At 45.1% G+C, this 13,359-nt stretch overlaps 1 protein-coding gene across 11 annotated transcripts in view; it reads left to right on the top strand.

Annotated features, from left to right (window-relative positions):
- The window catches only part of BCL2L11 (BCL2 like 11), a 47,317-nt gene that overhangs the window by 16,413 nt on the left and 17,545 nt on the right, over window positions 1–13,359 (top strand). The gene's annotated exons all lie outside the window — the stretch shown is intronic.

Genomic DNA, 13,359 nt, shown 5'->3' with positions numbered 1-13,359 from the left:
GGGAATGGGTGGGGTGACTAGAAATCTGTATCTTCTTTTAACTAAATGTTTATGATGGCTGTTGATTGATTCTGGTTGCAAAGTACTACTCGAATCTTGGCCATCACCTCTTATACTCTCTGTTTTTACTCTGTGGAAAAATAGATTTTTAACATTGAGAGGAAATTGGCCAGTAGTCCCAGCCACTGTTTTCAAATAATAATTACAGTGTCTCTGTAGTTGTAACTGCCTTCTGTGTGATCCTGGTGGGGAGCCCGTAGGGTGTACATACACCTTGCTCCTCTCAAAAGCACTGTCTGAAAACTACCTGGGCAACTCAAGTCAGATTCCACATGCCAGAGGGGAACTCCTTATTAGAGAAGATACAGGCCTGTGGTCCTGCATGATTAGACTCTAAGGCAGGAAAAAAGAGAGAAATCATCCATTGATTTGTGTTGTATATTTCAGGGCATTTGTGATCTTAGATTTGAAGATATGCATGTTAATTGCCAGTTGAATGCTAGCCAGTCTGATATCTTGCCTCCTGACCTATTTTTAAACCAATGAATTGGAACACTTACCCAGTACCCAGATCTCCTCGAGCCCCTGGTCTGTAGTGGTCCAGGGGACTCTACATGGGCCACCACCTCTCCCTGCCTTAGGCGCCACGTCCCACACCAGAACTCAGTCGTCTTCATTCCTTCTTTGTGGAGAATGAGGCCTCGGTCTTTATCATATTCCTTATGTGACAAAATGTCCAGCTGCTTTCTCATCTGGTCAGTGTCCTCTAGTTGTTCTACTTGGTCCAGTGGCCAGGACCTGCCCTAGGGCATTGACCCTAGGCTGCTTTCCTTCTCTGTGGAGGTCCTGTTGACACAAACTGAACATCTGTCTTTTAAGACTTGGGCTGTGCTCTGCTGCCCGCCCGCCCTCAGACCCTGCTCTTTGGGCACAGAGCAGAGAGCCTCACATTCCTTCCTTTTGCAGGAAATACTTGGCAAAACGTGTGTCCCAGGGGTACAGGGGGGTTGTTCATCCTGGCATTTTTTATCCCAGCCAAAAAAAGAAACTATTGACTGTCGTAATGGTATGAGGAAAATCTCTAAACTATTACACATCCTTTGACAGACTGTGGTACTTTCATTTCAATGACATTAAGAAGAAGAATGACATGGCAGAAGGTTCTGGCATAAAAAAAAAAACGGTTACAAAGTTGTTGATGACATCTTAGTGTTTCAGTCTGTTTTTGCTGCTATAACAAAAGTAACGCTGACTAGGTGGCTTAACCAGGAAACATTGATCTCACACTTCTGGAAGCTGGAAGTCTGAGATTAGGGTGCCTGCATGCTCGAGTTCTAGGGGAGGGCCCTCTTCCTAAACTTAGAGACAGCTGCCTTCTCATCCTGTCCTCACAAGATGGAAAGAGAGCGGGCTAGCTCACTGAGCTCTTATGAAGGCACTCATCCTATTCATAAAGGCTCCACGCTCATGATCTAATCACATCTAAAGGCCCTGTCCCCTGATACCATCACGCTGGAGATTAGGTTTAGCATATGAGTTTTACGGAAGGCACAAACATTGGAGTTCAAGAAGTTTATAAGTAACAGAAAGATGCAAAGGAAAATCTTTCAAAATGTTAAACAAATATTTTGTATTCGAGTTTCAGGTGGCCTTATCTGTGTGCCTTTTTGTACAGCTTGCACAATCATGACCGGCATTAATAATACAATAATCCACAGTATGTATGTTACATTTTGTCTGAACTTTAGCCTTCGTTTTTGGCATGCCCAGCCGTGTGACACCATGACACGTTCATCTTACTGTGTGATTCGGTATTAAGTGCCATGCCCCTTTTGTCGGTAAAGATCCCATCTGAGTAAGATCAGACTTGTGGCCCCTCACCACGACTATTGCGGGTGGACATTAACCCCCTGATAGACTCTTCTGGTGTCTGCTTTTTATTTAGCGATGTGGGTATTTTTACTGCGAGCGTCTCCCCCCAGTGTTTACAGGTTGCTTCAGCACTGCGTCACCTGCAGGGCCAAGCGTCAGTGTGGGGCAGGGTCTAGAGGGGATGCCAGCTGTTCCCAGACCCACCGAGGATCTGGGCAGAACTATTTTTCTGTCCAATGAGCTTGTTTTCTCATTGATCAAATGAACACAGAAGTGCTCACTGCTGGGGGTGCAGGGAGTGTCCACATAACCTACCAGAAAGCATCCAAAGGGATGTCAGTCACCAATTTTCCTTGCTCCTCAACACCTCTTGCAGCCATGGCAGGTCAGTAAGTGTAATGGTAATGAATGTTCTCACCTACTTTTCGTAGAAGGGAACTGTTTTAGGCATATAGGAAACTCATAGGGAAGTGGATTCATCTGGAAATGCTGCTATAATTCTAACTTCCCCAGGTCCCAGGACAAACATACAAGCAAAAAAGATCCTTTCTAGAAACTTGCCTGGTGGTGGGGGTAGGGAAGGGAGGTCTGAATCCCCCCTAACCTGCCCATGAACCCACACATCACCCTGAAAAGAACCTTCCTTGGCTTGGTTGGCAAATCTTTGGACCGTGGAGAGACATGTGGAAGCCTCACTGTGTCTGAGCTGGGCCTGTGTCGGGTCCACCTGTGGGAGACGGCCCATTGCACTTGGCAGAAACTTGACTATAGTTCAGTGTGTGTGTTTGGAGAAAGAATGGGCTTGAGACCTAAGATATAGGCTAAATTACTTTTCCTTGCAGTCAAAAGTTAAGCAGACTTTTTCAAAATGAGGTATTTTGCTTGTTGGCTTAACATGAGAAACATATGTTGCCTGAATAGAACCAAGAATTTTAAAACAGCTTTTCTCCCTCCTTTGAGGGAATTTATGCTCCTTTAGCTATTTGTTCAATTTTGGGTTTTATTTCTGAGTGAGTGAATCACAAAAGCCTCTTGAGAAGTTTTTCTTCTTGTTTAGAGCAAACACCATTTCCCTGATGGGCGAGTTTAAATTCCATTCATTAAGAGCCTGTGCCTTCATGGTTTGAAGTATTTGCTTAGAATGAGATGGTATCCCAGTGTCCTCTGGGAAACCCAAGTTCACTTGGTATCCCCTCTGTTCTCTACCCTGGAGCAGATCCCCATGCTTTGTGAATAGAGTTGTATCTCAGCCAGACAGCAATGGAGAGAACCAGTCCCTGACAAGGGGCTACCGACAGATCGTTCTCCTCTCCTGCATGTGCCGATGGGCCTGAGTAGGGCCGGGGGCTGTGCTTGAGTTACATCTGAGCCTGTCTCCCCTTTTCTCCAATATCTGCACCCAAAGAGGCCACATTGATCACATGGGTTGTGTCTCCAACCCTGTGAGCCTAGATTGTCTATCCTGTTCAGAAACGGAGCTCCCAGGATTTAGAAATGGGTTTGAGGGCACATCCGGTGTTGGATGTAGGAACTCGGGTTTTTGGCACTGGTAACTGACTCTCTGCCCAGTGCATGATGCTTTCTTTAATTTGGGCTTTGCTGACCTTTAGGAGTGAAAATGGTTTTAAAGCTAAAAATATTTAATATTTACTTATTTTTGAGAGAGTGAGAGAACATGAGCAAGCGGGGGAGGGACAGAGAGAAGAGGAGAGAGAGAACCCCAAGCAGGCTCCTCGTTGTCAGCGCAGAGCACAGCCTGGGGCTCGATCCCACAAACGGTGAGATCGGGACCTGAGCCGAGATCCAAGAGGTGGACTGAACCACCCATGTGCCCCTATAGCTAAATTTTTTTTAAAAAATGGAATCAGTCATTTCAATCTGTGAAGGTTTTATGTTTTCAAATTGAAACAGGTTCACCATGATGATTCTCAAATACATGAGTTGCCCTGGGAACTTTCTTTTTCCCCTAAAACATGTCACATTCCTGGACCAGAGCATTCTGCCTCTTCCATTTACTGAAGTGTGTTTTTTTTTGTTGTTGTTTTATTGTAAGTTTATTTATTTATTTGAGAGAGAGAATGAGCCAGGGAGGGACAGAGAGAGAGAGAGGGAGACCCAGAATCTGAAGCAGGCTTCAGGCTTTGAGCTGTCAGCACAGAGCCCGACATGGGGCTCAAACTCATGAACTGTGAAATCATGACCTGAGCCACCCAGACATCCCTACTGAAGTGTTTTAATATAATCAATTTGTAGATTTAATGAGTAATTTGAGACTTTGCAAAAAAGCTGGTTTCAGCAGAAAGGACCTACTTTTTTCTTATGGATTTGTGTCTGTGAGTTGAGTTTGTCAACCTTAGTTTATTGAGAGAGTTACTTTTCTATGGAATAAGTGTGTTAGAAGACAGACTGACAGATTTCTTGGGTTCTTTTTGGCTTGAGAAATTTCTCAATACAGAGTAGTCTAGAAATGAGTTCTAGATACATGCTGTGTTAGTTATGTATTTGAATTTAGACCTCAGTATTACACCTGAACATAAATTCTGCTAAACTAGTCAAAACAAGTTACTAATATAGAGAAACAGTTTGGTGCATAATGGCAGGAGCCCAAATATTTGTAGATTTAATGAGAATTCAGGTAATATTTAAAGCAATATATGAATGCCCATGACTCCCTTGTTTTTTCCCTTGGGCTTTCCCACTGTGCTTATTTGAAGCTTAGAACTGTGTTTTCTCTGTCAAGCCTGGCATATTATATATACCAGCTTTGTTTTCTTTCTAGTTCTTTTTACTGATAGTATGTCATGAAGTGTGGAGAATGGAAAGTTACAGAAGGTGACCAGTCTTGATCCCTCCACTGACCCATTACAGCCCCCTGGGGCTAGTCCCACAATCTGGCTGGGCACCAGCGTCCTCTCTTGTAGAAGGGTGTGGTACCCATTCAGTAGTGGTCAGAGGGCTGGAGTGGCAGGGCGGGGGGCGGGGCTTGTGCTGAATCAGAACAACCCCAGTTGAATCTGTATTGCACAGGGGCTTCTCCGCACAGCGGTAGCCACACCACTTCACCCCATTTATAGCCCATCAGGCATCAGAGCTGGGCCAGCAGCCGTGTCTACCCTGGAGGAGTAACAGGTACTGGGGAGGAAGAGGAAGAATTGTGAACCAGAAGAGATAAAAGATCTTCAAATCCACCAGACCTGATGGTCTTTCGGCACAGAATTGCACGCGACTTAGGCTTGGGCTTGCACCAGTGGTGACACCAGCTTCGGTGCTTTTCCCGTGTGGGAGGACATGACACACTTACTTATGTAACATTCATCTGGCTTACACGGGAGGCCCGGGGTTCTCCCCCATAACTGCTGAGTTGTGCGAAGGTTGTGTAGTGTCTGGAGCATTAGTGCGGGCTGGCCAGTGGAGGGAGGAACTTGAGGCTCAGACCATCATTCTCATCGACCATGCACTGCACCACTCTGACGTTCCGCTGGCTCGGGCCTTCCAGGATCCTTTTTCTGTATGCAGTGTTTACTTCTCATGGCATTGCTCTTTATTACCGTGCTTCCTACCGAAAGGCTGGGGGGCATGTGTCCAGCTGTGTTCTTAGAGGTGGGGTACCTGCCTTGCACATAAATGTGTGTCTGCGCTCAGTCAAGATGCACTGGCTTTAGGAGTTTTCTAGAGAGGAGTCAGACAGCCCGGCTGTGACAGACCTATGTTACAAGGACAGATATTTAAGCCATTAAGTGTCCGAGCTCAGTGAGTACATCTTGGTGATTGTACAACAGAGTGTGTGGGATTCAGGGGTAAAGTTTGTTTCCCTTCCCCTACGAGGCAAGGTAAAAGGAGGGGCTTCCCTTTTGTGAATTTGTGTCAAGTAAGAAGCTTTCAGGGCGTCTCACACTTCTGATGTGTCAACACTGCCCGTACGTCTCCATTAACGGGTTAGTGTTTCACTTGTCTATGGCCGTAATCAGTTCTGTGTGCATGAGATTGATAGACTCTTGCATGTTTTGATTAAAACTGCTTAAGATGTCACTTCTTAGGACTCTGTTTTTGCCCCAAGTCTTGGTCTTCGCTTTCACTGAGATGAAATACAGTAACTTTAAGGCCTTAACAATGTGAATCAGAAGAGATTTTTGTCACCTGTTCCCTGCTGCCAGTGTTAAATTTCGGAAAGGAAGCCACACTTACTCTGTAGTCAGGAATTTTTGTATTTGGGGTTTAAATTTTCATTTCCTCCCCAACATCAGATTTTTGGCTAGGAATAACATGTAAGTTACCAAAAGGTAGTAACTTCAAAAAGTTTTAACACTTCCTTCTTAAGGAACGGTACCAAATTAATGTGTGGTACCAAAAGGTAGTAACTTAAAAAAATTTTTAACACTTTATTCCTAAGGAGTGGTCTTGAGTGAGTTAATGTATGGCGTTGTATATTTACTTTTAAAAGGTCTCTGAAAAGCACTTTGTTCTTTATAGTTGTGATGGAGCAAATGGTAGAATAAACTGGGTAGAAAACTGCCTACACTATCAGTAGAAGGGATAAAGGGTTTATGTCTCTGTCTTAAAGCAAGCTCAGAGTTGCTCTCCATTTGACTATATTTTTTTTGGAGTTATTTTTATTTGTTTCTCAAAATAAGATGGCGCAGCCCAATCCTCCCTAATCCTCTGAAAGAAATTTAAGACTATGGAAATAGAGCTGCAGCTGTGCAGAGACTCAGTGTGGCTAGGGTCAGTGGAGGGAGCAGAGAGCAGTGTCCTGGGTCCTGTGTCCACCACCGCATGCTGTTCTGAGCAGCACATGTCAGGAGTGCACCCAGGGGACCAGGATGGTGACGGTGGGTCCTCCCGCTGCGCAGCATAAAAGGCACGTGGGATGGGGTGGCTGGTGGCTCAGTCCGTTAAGCATCCAACAGGTCTCATGATTCATGAGTTCAAGCCCAGCACTGGGCTCCGCGCTGACAGTATGGACTTTGCTTGGGATTCTCTCTCTCTCTCTGCCCTTCCCCTGCTTGTGCTCTCTCTCTCTCATAATAAATAAACTTAAAAATAAAAAGGCACATGGAAGGAACTGGTTGAGGACCAGGTTTGGGGCATGTGATGACTGCTTCATTAATTCAAAAGAGGGGTAATGATTGAGATTGATTATAGATTGGAGACAGAAGGAAGGTTGAGAAGAGGGGGTGGAAGGGGAGACATTTCAGTTCCCTCTGAGGACAAACTTTGTAGCACCTAAGGCCCTTCAGTGAGGACTGCACTGCCTCAGGAAAAAGCATGTCACCTCTGCCAGGCAGTGGGCACGTGGGGCAGGTGACCTGGCATCATGTTGCAGACAACCCCTGTACCCAGCGTCCCACCTGCCTCAGATGCTGGGCTGCTGCTGTGGCTGAGAGCTAGCACGTATGCTCCTGGACATAGACCTGAGAACTCCATCTGGGTTTGCTCCTGGCGTGTCACCAGCTTCTAGTAAAGACGTAAATGGGGGGAAGGGGAGCAGCTCAGGTGAACCGGGTAGCTGGGTCTTCTGATGTTCAGTATTAAATGAGTAGAAAGGCACATTGGTCTTAATGCCTTAGATTCAAATGTCCTTATGAGAAGCATAATGGTAGAAGCAGAAAGATTATGAACGCCGGTTTCCAGACGTCTGTCCAGCATCACAGCCTTGGTTTACTGGCAGTTTCCAAATAGTCAGACTGGAGATGGATCACAGCAGCTTGTTTCGACTTTCTTGCTGAAGGCCCCGTAAAAGCGTGGGCACTGCACATTGAAAGGAGTGGGTATAAAACACTGGCTTCCTCTCATGAACTTCATTATTTGTGGTAGTGTATCCTAGCAGCTGTTTGTAAAGCTCTGTCTTGAGTTCATGCGGCCGCCCAGGCTTGACACCGACGTGTACCAGGGGAGAACAGATGGAGGAACTTTCTGGGTACCAGTGCTAACTATGGTCACTGTGTTTCACTTCTAATTGCTCTCATTTCATTGATGAAAGTTTACCAACGAATAAAGTGATAACAAGGGAGAAACAGACCCAGAGGGAGGGAAGTGTGTGCACGTGGTGAAATTGGGCTCTAGCCCAATTTCCAAGAAACATCAACTTGTGAAAGTGATTCTGGTAGCATTTTCTGCAGTAAAACTTACTAGAGTGACAGTTGTCCTTTCCCCTGTGGCTACCTGGGAATCCTGGGGCACGTGGGACAGCCTGATTCCCTCGGGTGGGTTTCCTAAAAAACCCTTAGCAGGCTGGTGGGCTGTTTTCCTTTTTCTTCTTGTAAGCAAGCTGTGGGTAACAGTGACTTGATGTTTCTGAAGATGCCCATTTAAATAAGGAGACTGTTGAGTTGAATTAACATCCCAGAATTTTTATTTCCCCAAAATGAATATTGAGCTTCAGAGTGGCCACCTGCAAAGGCAGTGCTTCCTGTGAACGTTTCTGGAGCATCTCTTTTGGAATTGGTTTGGCGCTGGATTCAGAGCCTGCAGAGGACTGGTCCTTCAGGGGGACCTTTATGGCTTTTGGTTAAATTAGACTCTCCTTGGGGAATGAATAAAGGACCACAGCCCCTGGTAAGTGCCGGCAAAATGTGTGCTTAAGTATGACCTGCTGTGTGTTTCAACACAATGTCGTGGTTAATTGTGTTCAGTTGGGTGTTTCATTTCCTCAAAGTCATACATTGTGTATCCATCCGCTCAGGGACTGAAATCCTTTCTCAGCTCTGAGTTGAATAAATACTCAAAGCTGACTACTTTAAAATCTCATCCCGATTCTGCCTCAGTATTTGTGGATTACTGGACATCTGAAAACAGGATAGCGAGAAGTGTTTCCATGAATTTTAATTTGGTTTCTGGTTCCACACTTGAAACGCCAGTAGTGAAGTGCTGGGAACTACAACAGCGCTCGCCTCCCGGAAGCGAGAGCTGCAGCAGTCCTTCCCCTCGGCAGGAGGCTGCGGTCTTGTGCACGCATGTGTAGGCTGTGCTTTACGGCACACGCAGCATACGGCACGCACGGTACGCGCGGTGCCCGGCACACGTGATGTACGGTGCGGTGCGCGGCACACACGGTCCATGTGGCACACCGCGCGCCTGCGTGCCCCACTCGGCGGCCCCTCTCAGTACCACCCTCCCAGAGCCCTGACCTTGTAGAAAGGGCAGCAGTGACCTTGTGGTGGGACCACCGTTCCGCTGACCGCCTGCCGTTGAGGCGGAGGGTTCAGGAAAATTTAGGAGACTTGGTTTGGCTGGTGTTGCCCTCATTATGAATTGACAGTCTCTTTTTTTTTTATGTTCCCACCCTAGCTGTCGGTGCTACAGAAAGCCCTTTCGAAAGCCCCAACCTGATTTCACTATCAGCCACTTAACCACGACATTAATTTTTTCAATTGCTGGACTTCTGAGACTTGAAATTACCATATGGGTTGGAAAATACTGTGTAGCTGAACCAGAACAGTTAAATAACATATGTCTTTTCGTCACACAAAGTTCTTTGACATTAAAAATGTCCTCATTCTCATCCCACCCCAATCCACTCTCCCCACGTTGGTATAGAAAAATGAATTAATTTTTTGCTCTCTGAAGTAATGTTACCAGGAAATTCTAGATTTCAAAAAATAATTTCTAAGAGTTTTGATGAAAATTCAGCCAACATCTCGCTTTTCACCAAATGCTTATGTCTGACATAATTGCGTTATTTTTGATTAGTGGCTTTGGTTAGGAAATCTGGACCTAGCAAGTTCCCCCAGATCAGTCTGGTACTTGTAGGATTTGAGCTGGCCCTTGGTGGGCTTTAGGTAACGGCTGGGGGGTAGCTTTACATTAAGATCCGTGTATGTTTTATTCTGCTTTCCCCCCCCCCCCAAATTAGTACCAGGCTTATGGAGTGAAATGATTTCTTAAATGCTGAAACTATATTTTCTGTGGGCAAAAATGCACCTCACCAGAATTTTCCCTTTGGAGAATTTTTTATACTCTTATAAAATTGCCTTAGGAGTTAAAAGTTTTATCTTCTTAACTAGCAGTAAGAGTTTTTATTTCAAATAAAGACCCATTTTATTGATCAGACATCAACATTTATAGTTATGAAGCACAGTGCACCTAGGAAAGTAACATACTTATCCTTGATATTATAGAAATGTAAATATAAGTTATCTTTTTTGTAGGTGTACTATGTTACTATGATGGGAGCAGTCAGGTCATTCCCAGGGTAGGGCTGTGAGAGTGGGGGCGGGGCACTGTGGTGAGTAGTCCCTCCCCAGCCCCCACCTGCTCCACGGGCCTCTTTGGAAGGCCCTGCTGTGCATCTCTTCATCACCGTGGTTCCTGTTCTGGGTGACAGTAGCACAGAATTAAGTAAATTAACGGGAGCTGTGAGCATCACTGCCGTGAAGCTAACAACCCAGTTCTCTGGAGTCAGCCAGACCCCATTCTTTCGTTCTGGTGGGTTCTCTTGTGACAGGAGACCAAATATGACAGTCACTAAGATTAAACTAGTGATGAAATTCACCTCTTTCACCTGCTTTCACCTCTCCAAAAAAGACGATATTTTTGTCACTTCAGAAATAATCTTTGAAATTGATGTGGAAAAACTGCACTCTGTTACCTGAGATTAAGACTACCCTTTGAGGGGCACCTGAGTGGCTCATTTGGTTAAGTGTCTGGCCCTTGATTTCAGCTCAGGTCATGTTCTCACGAGTTCGAGCCCTGCATGGAGCTCCACTCTGACAGTGCAGAGCCTGCTTGGGATTCTCTCTCTCCATCCCTCTCTGCCCCTCCCCCATGTGCACACATGTGCATATGCTCTCTCTTTAAATAAATAAGTAAACAAATATTTTTTTAAGACTACCCTTTTAAAATGCAGGAATACAGTGCCTTTTAAAATATCCAAAATAGAATTTGTCTTAAATAATCTTACTATGTAACTGTCTATTCTGTGTGCGTGTGAGGTAGGTTTTATTGCAGGACGAATGATGGTCATTAATTTTAGATTTATAGATTCAAGGAACAAGAACAAAACTGCCAGTTTTTTTTAAAAAGCCACATGGTGACACATGCTATGTTAGAGTAGCCCAGGCAGATCAGGCTTCTTGCCAAATGTTAAGTTATATTGTTCTTACTGAATTATACCATGTTGTTACTATTCAACTTTTTAAAAAATACACCCAGGGGCACCTAAGTGGCTCAGTCAGTTAAGCGTCTGACTTCTGCTCAGGTCATGATCTCACGGTTCGTGGGTTCACGTCCATGTCATGCTCTGTGCTGACAGCTCGGAGCCTGGAGCCTGCTTCCGATTCTCTGTCTCCATTTCTCTCTGTCCCTCACCTGCTCATGCCCTGTCTCTCTTTGTCTCTCAAATGTAAATAAATGTTAAAAAAAAAAAATACACCTAACCACAGTTAGAGAGCTGTCTTACTAATCTGCTCTTCTGGCCAGTTAGTGCATGCTTAGCCTGGTCTAATCCATAGTTTTTGGTTACTTCTGCCCCCAGGACCTCGCTATGGCTCAGTGTTCTCAGGGTCTGGTCTGTGGCGTGGCTGCACCACAGTTGTGTGGGGAACCTGTAAGGTGTGGCCTCCTGGCCTCCCATGGTCCCACCCACCCACTGTGTCTCACTGCCACCCGCCTTGTGAATACGTTTGTGTCTATATGTTTATTTGAGCTACTGAGATTTTCTTTCCCATAGAAGAAACATCTACTTACTCCCTTTGCCTCCTTCCCCCAAAATATAGCTGAACAGTTATCTCTAAGATGAACAAGTTGGACTTGGCCTCCAAGGTTCCATATTTCTTTCTTTGCTGCTGGCTAAGGTGACATTTTCACTAGGTACTAGTTTGATGATAAGCTGATTTCTGAAACAAATTGACTCCTTTGATAGCTGCCAGCCCAAGCATAAGCCAGGCAGAACCTTCTAAACCACACACACAGTGAGGACATCAAATAGAATGCAGTAGGTTTCGTCTACAGGCTGGGGGTAGTTAACCAGAGGAGTTAGTTTTGTTTTATGTTTTAACAAGCATAAAGTTTACTTAACCGTGTCTGTGTCCAGAGAAACTTAACATTTAAATGTTGAAATGTAAGGGCGCCTGGGTGGTTCAGTCGGTTAAACGTCTAGCTTTCGATCACAGCTCAGGTCTTAATCTCGTGGTTTGTGGGATTGAACCCCACATTGGGCTCTGCACTGCCAGCGTGGAAACTGCTTGGGGTTCTGTCTGTTCTTCCCTCTGCCCCTTCCCAGCTCATGCACATTCATTCTCTCTCTCTCTGTCTCTCTCTCTCTCTCAAAATAAACAAAAAATAAATAAATGTTGAAATTTAGTCTACAAAAGTGTTAATTCCTGTCCGGTTGCTATACCCGGAGCACCTTCTAGAACAGTGTCTGGCAATCAGGCATTCATATTTATTGGGTATTATTAGTGAATATCTTGATTTATTAAACATTGAGAAACTTGCCAGCAGTTTGATCTGTCCACGATCTGTATTTCACACCTTTTTTTTTTGGATAATTGGTAGTTTCTTCATTTCTGACTCTAGGTTTGAAAGCAGATTACCTTTTTTTTTTTTTTAACTTTAGTTTTATTCTTAAGCAGACTCTATACCCAGCACGGGGCTCGAACTCACAACCCCAAGATCAAGACTCACATGCTCCACTGACTGAGCCACAGGCAGGTGCCCCTAAAAGCAGATTACTCTCCTTGTGTAATGAGAAACAAGTGGGGCTCCGAAGCTCCAAGGAGGTGTGGGGTGGCCGCTGTTAAGCAGCCATGTGGTGTCTTGCTTGCTGGTCTGGTCACCTGTGCGTGTGGGCAGGTGTGTCTCCCTGTAGGGCCAGGTAAGAGGATTGCGTGACCCAGCTCGCATGAAACATGGCAGGTTCTGGTGTGTAGTAGGCATTTGAAGAGAAGAGACTTCCTTTTCCTCGGGGGCGGGGGGTAGTTAACTTTTTTAACAGCTTCCAAAGTTAGGGGAAAAGACACTCGATTGCTGACAGTGTAAGAAGAATAGTAACGATGGGGTGCCTCTGATAGAGTAAATCCTTAACGTGCCATAAACCCCAAAAACGGGAGTAAACTGTTGTATCACCACCTGGCATTACATCTACCCTGAAATTTGGGGTGCTTCCAGTTTTAGCCATTTAAGTGAAACTTAATTTTAATAGGCTTTTACAGAGTAATGATAAAAATATCTATGTGGCAAAGATACAGCCAAAGTCACTTTTAATGTGGTTGGAGGTGTCTTCAGGGGACATGCTTGGCCTCTCCTAAAGGTTTTTCTGTGCTCAGCCTCCAAGTTCTCCCCTAGGGCTGCCTTTAGGAGTCTTCGCTTGGTTTATTCACAGAGCACGGATAATTCTGCGCTCTTGTCACTCCCACACACACACACACAACACCCAGCCCCTCTCAGGCACTCACTCTTTGTGGGGTCATTGTTGCATTTGGGTAGGGGTTGGGGGGCCCGAGAAGATGGGGCAAAAATTTTGAGAAGACTTGGTAAAAGCTCAGTTTT

The sequence above is a fragment of the Suricata suricatta genome, chromosome 4 (genome assembly GCF_006229205.1).
Source record: "Suricata suricatta isolate VVHF042 chromosome 4, meerkat_22Aug2017_6uvM2_HiC, whole genome shotgun sequence".
Lineage (NCBI taxonomy): Eukaryota > Metazoa > Chordata > Mammalia > Carnivora > Herpestidae > Suricata > Suricata suricatta.
The sequence above is the reverse complement of the archived record's forward strand: the minus strand, read 5'-3'. Positions and strand labels throughout refer to the sequence as shown.